Genomic DNA, 9,566 nt, shown 5'->3' on the forward strand with positions numbered 1-9,566 from the left:
GGTAGCATAGTGGCTAAGACACTTGCCTGCTAACCAGATGGCTGGAGGTTCAAACCCACCAGCCACTCCTCGGAAGGAAGGTTGGGCAATTCTACTTCTGTAGTGATACTGCCTCAGAAACCCAAGGAGGGGTCGCTATGAGTCGGGGCCGACTTGACGGCACATAACAACAACAACAACAACAAGGTAAACTAGTTTGAGTGGATTTCTGTTTCTTGTAACTAAACAATCCCTGATTAAGAAATATTTTATAGAGACAGTCAAATCAGCTTTCTTATATATCTGAAATATGTTTGCCATTTCTCAACCACATTTTAGAAATACTTTTACTCTCCTTTCATTCTTCACCATTCACTTCAAAAGCTGTTTCTTCTATGCACACTTCCATAATCATTCTCCTCTCGGGATGAAACAACTTTCAGCAACTCTGAAAATGCCAGAATTTCAGGAATTAACTTGCGATCTATTGGACATTTACATCAATTATTCATGAGATAAGAATAAAAAAAGTCTTTTGTCTTATTTCAGCAAAGTCTTTTGTCTTATTTCATCCATACTTAAGAACAAACAGACTCAGTAAATTAAAAGGATTTTGAACTAATGTAGTTCAATTAACAGTCAGTTGAACTAAATCTTAGGTGTTCAGTCACCATTTTACCAGTGCCTTGCCTCAACCCCTGCCTCTACTGGAAACTGATTTTCAGGTTATTTTAGTTATGTAATCTCATGACCCCACTTTGTTATGGGTTCAAACCCACCAGCTACTCCATGTAAGGAAGACTGGGTGATCTCCTTCCTTAAAGATTTACAGCCTCAGAAACCCAATGGGGGTCACTATGAGTCAGAAACAACTCAATGGCAATGAGTTTTTTTTTTTTTTTTTAAATCCCATGACCCCATTTTGTTATGATCTGTAGAATTTTCACTGGCTGATTTGCAGAAGCAGATTGCCAGAGTTTTCTTTCTAGTCCATCATAATCTGGAAGTTCCTCTGAAACTTATTCATTATCACAGCAACATGCAAGCCTCTACATACAGATGGGTGGTGGCTGCATTTGAGATTCATTGGCTGAAAATTGAACTTTGGTTTCCTTCATTGAAAGTGAGAATCCTACCATTACCACCACCTATTGACCCCTTGTTAGTGTTTGTAAAGATCTAGAGTCCCTATGTGATGCAAACAGTTAAGCACCAGACTACTAACTGAAGGTTGGAGATTCATACATACCCAGAGTCTCCTCAGAAGAGAGGCTTGGCAATTTGCTTCTGAGAGGTCACAACCTTAAAAACAGTGCTTTGTTAAATTCTATGCATGGTATCAGCATAAGTCGGAATCGACTTGATGCAACTAACAACAACAAAAAAGATCTGGGACATGGCATACGTTTTCAGACATGGCTTACCTGAGTGCAGTAGAAAAGGACTACAATATTGCCTCTTCTCTTGTGTTGTGCAGCCCCAACTGGTCATTTCTGACTGTTAACTCACCCTGCGTTTGCTGTCCACTTTCATCCCAAGGTGTCTTTCATTATCATCATTACTTAGTGTGCTCCTGCTTATTGAATATGTGGCAATTTGGATATTTTCTCCAGGTGATTTAGTCTGCACTGATTCAAGTTGAAACTCATTTTCCCATTTTCATGGATCATGTTTTGCACTGCAGAACAATTTCATTTCCTCTCTCATCTTGTATGTAAGAGAAACCTGCTGAATTATGGACTTCAAGTATTTGGCCCTAATTTTGCCCTGACATCTGTGTTATATTCCACCAATTGTTGTAGTAATTACTCCTTCATCAGAGCACTATTTTGATTCCAAGATTCAGTACTTTCAGAACTTTCTTTTTAATATCACTTGTGTATTTGTTAGTTCAACTTTTGTTTTTTACTTTCCCTTCTAATAAGTTTTTAATTCTGTAAAGATCTTATTAAAGATTTCTGATATGATTTCACCCCTTCTTCTGCTGGGGCTTTTTTCTAGCCCTCTTTCACCCTGGTCCTTATGATATAGATATCACATAGATAGACATCAGCTAAAATTGATCTAATCCACTGCTGTCAAGTCTGTTCTGACCCATAGTAACTCTATAGGACAGAATAGAACTGTCCCACAGTATGTCCAAGTTTGCAATCTTTACAAAAGCAGAGTACCACATCTTTCTCTTGCAGAACAACCAGTCTTTTGGTTAGCAGACAAGTGCTTAATCACAGCACCACTTGTTGTTGTTGTTGTTGTTATGTGCCGTCGAGTCGGACCTGACTCATAGCAACCCCTCTCTGGTGAGATTCACTTTCTGAGGCAGTATCACTACAGGAAGTAGATTGCCCAACCTTCCTTCCGAGGAATGGCTGGTGGGTTTGAACCACCAGCCTTCTGGTTAGCATTCAAGTGCCTTACGCACTATGCTAACAGAGCTCTTACAGCACCACTAGGGCTCCTTAAAACTGATTCCTCAATACTTCTCCATGACTCCCTGGACCTGGAACCAGCTTTCCTAGACCTTCTTATATTTATCATATATCCCATTTCCATTTTCTCCTAATTTGTCTAGTTCTGCAATGGCCTGAACTGTTATGATGCAAACACTTCCTGAAAAATAGTTATGTAATAAAAATATTAATGGCATCTGAGCAGCCCTTTTCCTCTAGATTTCTGGAAGCAACATTTCCACTCTATGTCCTTGCTCCCTTGACTATAGATAACAGTCAATCTCAGATGAATTAATCATGCTTTTTTTGGGGGAGGAGGGTGGAACTTGAACTGAAGGATACAGGAAATGGGACCTAGTTGTTGGTCACGATGATAGCAGAGATCTTTTAGGAAAGTCTGAAAAATCCTCCAGTTGAGGTTCTGTGAGTTGCCTTTGAATGAGCCTGTCCCAAGGACTTGTTCCTTAACCCTTTCTTGAACTTCATGGGACACTCCAGTATCCATTTAACCATTCAAAATAATCTTAAAACAGATAATTTTCATATTATGGTCTTAAGTCTTATTTCCCATACCCCTAATGAGTGCCAGGTTGGGCAATCCTACTTCCGTAGTGATACTGCCTCGGAAACCCAAGCAGGGGTCGCTATGAGTCGGGGCCGACTCAACAGCACATAACAACAACAACAACAACAATGAGTGCCAAATGATTCTCAAGAAATCATCTTTAGGGTAGCATAAGGTTTAATTACACCAGTAATAGATTACCCAGTATTGAATTCTTGCTCTCTTCACTGACTCATTCTGTGAACTTCACCGTAAAATGGGAATAATTTACCTTCTTCATAGAGTTCTGGTGATGATTAGATTAAATGAATAATGCATGCTGGATTGTTAACACATTATAAATGTTCAATAAATATTAGCTATATTTAATGTTGTTATAAGAATTATTATCTACTCTCTGAACTTCTCCCTATGACTCTTACTACTAAGTAGCTCTCTGATTATTATGTTGATTTTGTCTTCCACTCAGTAATAAATGCTCCTGTTGTTTTATAAACATCAACATGCTCTGATATGGCTGCTATAAGTGATTTTATGATATATCATTCTGATTACCATGCAGCTACATTTGTCTGGTCAAAACTTTTACCATTTTTGCTAAATTCTACCATTAAACCAAGGAAGAGAATAGCCTTTAAAAAAAAAAAAATTCTTACAGTGCTAGTAATATATTTCTTTCTTTTTTTCATTTCACATGCATTTTCAGTCTATTATACCTCAATTACAATATGGGCAAATTACTAAGAAAATGAATGAAACATCAAGATGATGAAGACATTGGGTGGTTGAGAGAGACAGACAGGAATGTTTATAGTCTGTCATTATAGTAGCAAGGTCTACTTTTGGTAAATAGAGTAAAATTCCTGGGCCAGGCTTTTTATAAAACCTACAGTTAAGTTCTATGTTGTCTTTGGACAGAGTTTTGTATTTACTTTGTATGCTACTTCTTTTATCATGTACGGAGATTATATTAGGCATTCTACTAACTGAGATTTTAGATGTCAAGTGAGATTATAAATTGAACAGAAGATAAAAAAAACATCATTTGCCACTGAGTCAACTGCTTGCCTGTTTAAAGGAATGAGAGTCAATCAAGAGTAAATTTTGTAATAAAATTATAAATCAAAAAGATACCACAGAGCTGATAAGAGTCAGAATTGCAATTTTGAGGATAGTGCTTAAGTCAGGAATGAATGTCTTCTGAAAGAAAATTTGCATTTTTTCTGTATTATGAATTTACTAAATGGAACATATCTAAACAGACTGAAAATACATTTTATGCCAACACCAGAGATCTATAGTTTTGTGTTCAAGTAATAACAGTGAAATTAGAAATAAATGAGAGTAGATCAGTGTCAGATAGGCTGAGATGAAGTCAATGTTGTTATTCATTGCTGTTGAGTTGGCTCCAATTCATTGTGACCTTATACACAACAGAAAGAAATGTTACTGGGTCCTGTGCCATCTTTATTATTGTGTGTTTGAGTCCACTCTTGTAACTATTGTGTCAATCCATCTCAGTGAGTTTCCCTTGTTTTCATTTAGGCTCTACTTTACCAAACATGTTGTCCTTTTCTAGCGAGTGGTCTTTCCTGTTGGTGATGGATAGATGTAAAACCTGCACAATCAGCATAACATTGAATATAAATTAATTAAATTCCCAATGAAAAGAAAGAGGTTGGCAGAATAGATCCCCAAATACAACATAACTATATACTATCTACAAGAGATTCACTTTTGATTCTAAAACATAAAAAGATAGAAAATAAAAGGATGGGAAAAAGATATACCATGCAAAGAGTAATCAAAAGAGACCTGGAGTGACTATACTAACATCAGACAAAAATTGACTTTAAAACAAAAATTACTACTTGAGACAAAGAAAAACATTTTATGATGATAAAAACTTCAATTCTTCAAGAAGATATAACAATAGGTAACGTATATGCACCTAACAAGGTACCCTGGTGGTACAAGCAGTTAAGCAGCCAACTGCTAACCAAAAATTTGTCGTTGTTGTTGTTTGCCATCGAGTCTGCCCCGACTCATAGCGACCCCTCCTTGGATTTCCGAGGCAGTATCACTACAGAAGTAGGATTGCCCAACCTTCCTTCTGAGGAGTGGCTGGTGGGTTTGAACTGCCAGCCTTCTGGTGAGCAGTCAAGTGCCTTAGGCACTTTTAGGCAGTTCAAATCCACCCATCAGCTCCATAGGGGAAAGACCTTGTGATCTGCCTCTATAAAGACCCAAGAAATGTCTATAGGGAAGTTCTACTCTGTTACATAGGTCATTATGAGTCCAAATCAACATGGTGGCTTATATGGAAACAATTAATCCAAGAGTCTGATGGACCATGGGAACCTCAGCCTTCATGACCGTGAGACCAGAAGTAGATGGTGTGAGCTAGCAATGCTAATCACTCAGAAAGTGATCAAAATTGGAGATCCTGGGGAAAGTGGGAGGAAATGTGGAATAAAATTGAAAAACATAAAAATGACAAGAATTACTGGTTGGTTAGAGACTGATGAAACCCCTGAGACTATAGCCCTGTGTTATTCTTTAGGCTTGGAACTGGACTCATTTCTGTGGGTTAGCTCTCAACCAAACAGTAGAAAGGCCTACCAGCAGAACACCTACCCCAGGAGATGCACCCATCTACTCCAGAGTACCCTTAGATAAATGAACTGTGAGAGCTCAGAAGGGCAGCATTTGCATACATGGAAATCTGGACAGACAAGAATGCATAGATAAGAAGGACACAGAGAAGGGGCAGTCACAGGAAGGAGATAGGAAGAAAGTTGTTTATAGTTGGGATTATAATTGGTGCAGTGAAACAAAATGGACTGTTGAGAACAACATGAATCTGCTTTGTAAATCTGCAGCCAAATCATAATAAATTTTTTTAAAAATCATCTTATTGGTACCTAATAGCAACAACACACACCTAATATCTGAGCCAAAATATATATGAAAAAAAAAAAAAAGAAAGAAAAATACCGATAAAAGGGAAGGGAGAAATAGATCATTCAGCAACAATAGTTGGAGACTTTAATACCCTACTTTGAATAATTGATAGAACAAATATAAGATCAGCAAGAAAAAGAAGATATGAAAAACAATCAATCAGCTAGAAGTAACAAGCATGTATAGAATACTCCATGACCTTGATACCTTAGCCATTGATGGATTCTACCATTTGTAAAACAAGAACAGCAGAATATATCTTCTCCTCAAGTGCTCATGGAATGATCTCCAAGATAGATCATATATTAATCCTCAATAAATGCAAAAGGATTGAAGTTTTTACAAAGTATGTTATCTCATCACAAAGGAATAAAATTAGAAATGAATAACAGAAAGAAATTTAGTAAATTAAAAAATATGTGGAAATTAAACAGCACATTCTTAAATAACCAACAGGTCAGAGAAGAAATCACAAGGGAAATTAGAAAATAGTTTGTGGCAAATGCAAATGAAAGCACAGCTTACTAAATTCATAGGATGTGTAAAATACAATTCACAGAGGGAAATTTGTAACTGTAAATGTCTACATTAAAAACAAAGAAAGATTGAGGACTTCCAGCAAGATGGCAGAATAGGCAGACAAAGTACACAGACCATCTATGACAAAAAAAGGAGAAATCAATTTTAATTGACACAGAAGATAATCCTAGAACCCTGAGCTTCAAAGGAAAGGATAAAGAAGTGGATTAATTACCAACTAGTAGAAAAGCCTGAATGAAAACTTGGAATAAGGAGACAAACAGAGCTGTGGACTGTCAGCTATCCTGATAACACAGCCATTTTGAATATTTGAAAGTGGCATTCCGATCCGGGCAGCAAACTAAGAATTGGCTCTATTTACCTAGGATTGCACAGGCAGCTACACTGGTGGCTGACAATTAGAAAGATGTATTTTTAACCCCTTTTCTCTTTATCTTACTTTTGTCTTTTTCCTTTTTTTATTTTTGTTTTCATGTGTTGCTTTTTCATTTTCTCCTCCAGGTGTTGTGGTTTGTTTATGTGATTTGTGTTTTTTGTTTTCTTCTATTTATTTATTTATTTATTTATTGTCCAACCAGGTGGGAGACAACAATCATGCCCACATGACCCAACCAGATCCACACCTTGTACAACCTCACCCTCTGGATTATGGCCACTACCTGGTTCTATACCAACTCATCAATGATAGACAATCACCAATACCAGCCCAACTTGACGTCAAACTCAACTGCTCTACACAAACAACTAACAGGGATCTATGCACACATTCTAATTGACTGCCTAACTGCTGCCAAACTAGCAAACAGAGTAGCACACCAGCCCTGAACACTTGGATAAATCAAAACAAAAGAAAGCAAAGAAATTATAATAAAAAAACCTTGGTAAGTCACATCAACACACAATCACCAATTAAATATAAATACAATGAAATCACAATATTCTGGAGACAACTGACCATCCCATTTCATACAAAGAATTAAGATAAAGTAGTACAAGCAAGGGGGCAGGATACAGAGCCAGAAAACATCCCTGAGGAGGAAGCGGCATTGGAACTACCTGATAAAAAATTCAAAAGAGTTGTATTTTGGTACCTTCAATGGACTGAGACACAGATCAGAGGAAAACACTGAAAAAATCAAGGAAAACACTGAAAAAATTAAGGAAAGGACAAACAGAACTCTAGAACAATTTAGGAAAATAATACAAGAACAAATTGACAAAATAACTGAAAAACTAGAGCCCATACAAAAACAGTAAATAGAAATAGAGAATATTAATACTAAGATTTCAGAAATAAAGAACATGTTAAAAGAGTAAATGAGTAGAATTGAATCAACAGAAGACAGAATTAGTGAGATTGAAGAGAAATCTCTTAATACCATTTCATTAAGGGATCAATAAGAAAAAAGATCAAAACAAAATGAAGAAAGTATAAGATTTATGTGGGAAAATAATCAAGAGGAATAACTTATATGTGATCAGAATTTCAGAACAGGAAGAGAGAGAAAAAAAAAAAAAAACACAGAGAAAATTTCTGAAGATATGTTGGAAGAGAACATCCTCAATATGATGAAAGATGAGAAGATATCCACTCAAGGAAGTTCAGACAGGACAGACTCCAAAAGAAAATCACCAAGACGTATCATAATCAAACTTACCAAAATCAAAGACAAAGAGAGAATCCTGAACATAGCACAGGAAAAATGAAAAATTACATGCAAAGGGAAACCAATAAGATTAATCTTTAATTTCTCAGCAGAAAACATCAGGTGAGAAGGCAGTGGGATGACATATATAAAACTCTGAAAGAAAAAAGTTTCCAACCAAGAAATATAAACTCAGCAAAGCTGTACCTCAAATATGATAGATATTGAAATATAATTTCAATTAGGACACTTCCAGATAAAGAGAAATTAAGAGAATTTGTTAAAATCAGACTAATCTTACAAGAGATACTAAAATGAATCTTTTGGGCAGAGAACCAACAACAGGAGACAACAAATGATTAACACAATGATAACATAACCCACAAAACAATCCTGATATAAAAGTATTGAAGCAAAAATAAGCTTACAAAACTGCAAACAGGGAACCAGAGACATCAATTGGTAAATGAGGACAACTACAAAGTGAAAAGAGGGAACAGATAGTATAGGTACAGAACTTCAAAATGGTGAGGAAGTCAAGATAATTGTGAGAGAGAGCAGGCTATTCAAAACTCAGAAAGAAAATAATAAATCACAGAATAACATCAAAGGAAATTAATAAACCTTGTAATCAAAATAAAAAGAGGAAAGGCACAGATATTTATCAAAGACTGAAACAACAGCAATGAAGAAAATGATTTTAAAAATTCATAAACAAAATGTGTTCAGCACAGAAAATTATACGGAATAAAGAAATCAGCAATACTATGAAGAAACACATAACAAAATAACAGCAATAAATTAAAATTTAATAATTACACAGAATGTAAGAAGATTAAATACACCAATCAAGAGACAGAGAGTTGCAGACTGGATGAGAAAACATGACCATCAATATGCTGTCTAAAAGAGACTCAACTTAGACATAACAACAAAAAATAAACTAAAAATTAAAAGTTGAAAAAAATATATCAAGCAAATGGCAATGTAATGATTAAATAATCAAGTGAACAAGAGAACATAACTATAATAAGTATGTATGCACTCAATGAAAGAGTCCCAAAATATATAAATCAGACTTTAACAAAATTGAAAAGACAAATAAATGACTCCAAAGTAATAGTAGGAGGCTTAAATATATCACTTTCAATGAAGGACAGAACAACTAGAAAGAAACTCAATGAAAACACAGAAGATCTAAACAATACAATTAACCAATTTGACTGTATAGACATTACAGAGCACTTCACCCAACAACAGAACAATTTACTTTCTTTTCCAGAGCACATGGAGTGGTCTCCAGAATAGAACATGTGTTAGACTATCAAGCAAGCCTCAATAAATTTAAAACATTGAAATATTGCAAAGAATCTTCTCAGATCACAATACTATAAAATTAGAAATCAGCAAAAGGAAGATCAA

Source organism: Orycteropus afer, unplaced genomic scaffold, assembly GCF_000298275.1.
Source record: "Orycteropus afer afer isolate SDZICR_OR568_19922 unplaced genomic scaffold, OryAfe1.0 scaffold00195, whole genome shotgun sequence".
Lineage (NCBI taxonomy): Eukaryota > Metazoa > Chordata > Mammalia > Tubulidentata > Orycteropodidae > Orycteropus > Orycteropus afer.